This window comes from Cebus imitator, unplaced genomic scaffold (assembly GCF_001604975.1).
Source record: "Cebus imitator isolate Cc_AM_T3 unplaced genomic scaffold, Cebus_imitator-1.0 Scaffold964, whole genome shotgun sequence".
In the NCBI taxonomy this organism is placed as follows: domain Eukaryota; kingdom Metazoa; phylum Chordata; class Mammalia; order Primates; family Cebidae; genus Cebus; species Cebus imitator.
The window spans coordinates 96828-98443 of record NW_016108279.1 but is presented as its reverse complement, the minus strand read 5'-3'; the positions used below and the strand labels follow the sequence as shown (position 1 = coordinate 98443).

Below are 1616 nucleotides of genomic sequence, written 5' to 3'. Positions count from 1 at the left end.
AAAAGAACCAAATGAAAGTTTTGAAACTGAAATAAATCCCCACTTGATGGACTCAACACAACAGAGATAACAGAGAAAAGGGCAAGTAAACTTCAAGGTAAACCAATGAAAATTACCTAATCCAAAGAACAGAGAAAACACTGCAAAAACGTGAACAGATTCTGGGACCTGTGGGACAATACCAAAAAGTCCAAAATTTGTATCATCAGAGCTCCAGAAAGAGAGGAGAAAGAGGATCGTACAGAAAAATATCTGGAAGAAATAATTCCTGAACACTTCCCCAAATTTGGCAAAAGACAAAAATCTGTATGTTCAAGAGGCTCAGCAAGTCCTAAACAGGATAACCCCAAAGAAATCCACACTCAGAAATATCACAATCAAAGTGCTGCAAACTAAGGACAAGTGAAAAACAGCATATTATTTACAGGAGAACAACTATTTAAATGACTGTGCATTTCTCATGAGAAACCAGGGCATACAGAATTGGAACAGCATTGTGAAATTTCCAAAAGAAAACGGTATACTGAAAAATCTATATGCTGTAAAAATCTCCTTCAGAAATGAAGGTGAACTGAAGACATTCTCAAGGAAGGAAAACCAAGACTGTGTTGCCAGCAGACTTGCTCTGAAACAACTGCCAAAGGCAGTTCTTCGCAACACGCAATTGATACCAGAAGGAAGCTTAGATTACAAACAATGAAGGCAGAACATCAAAGTGGTAAAAATCTGGGTAAATAGAATGGATTATCCTCTTGAGTTCTTTAAAATACATTTGACAGTTGGAAGAGAAATAACATTTTCTGGTAGAATTTTCAATGTATGCAGAAGTAATATTAATACATAAGACAAAACATAAAGGGGAGAGGGAAAAAGGACTTATAAGATGGTAACATTCACATACTCCACTTAAAGAGGTAAAATATTGATTCTAAGCATATTGTGTAAACTTAAATATACACAGTAATTTGCAGGGCAATCACCAAAAAAACTATGTAACTCTGTAAATAGATATAGTAAAAAACACAACAGACAAATAAAAATATAATCTAAGAAAATGTTCAAATAACCCAAAAGAAGGCAGAAAATGAGAAACAGAGAAACAAAAAGGGAGAAAAACTAGAAAACAAATAATAAAGTGATAAATACCTAAATCCAAGTATATCAATAATTACATTAAATGTCAATGGACTGAATATACTAATTAAAAGAAAAGAAATTCTCAAAATGGATTTAAAAAATATTACCCAACTGTTATGGACTGATAAATTCATATACTGAATCACCAAACCCCAATGTGACTGTATTTAGAGGCTGGGCCTTTACAGAGATAATTAAGGTTAAATGAGGTCATAAGGGTGGGGCCCTAACCCAGCAGAACTGGTATACGTATAAGAGAAATGGACACCAGAGCTTGCTGTGTGTATGAGCAGAGGAAAGGCCATGTGAGAACAAAGCAACAAGGTGGCCATCTGCAAGCCAGAAAGAGTGCCTGCGGCTAAAATCAAACCAGTTAGTACCTTGATCCAGGACTTCCCAGCTTCTGGAACTATGAGGAAATTAATGTTGTTTAACCCACCCAATATGTGGTACTTTGTTATGGCAACCCAAACAGACTA

At 35.5% G+C, this 1616-nt stretch overlaps 1 protein-coding gene across 8 annotated transcripts in view; it reads right to left on the bottom strand.

Moving 5' to 3' along the window:
- Window positions 1-1616, bottom strand: part of ZNF182 (zinc finger protein 182) — a 31673-nt gene that overhangs the window by 24169 nt on the left and 5888 nt on the right. The gene's annotated exons all lie outside the window — the stretch shown is intronic.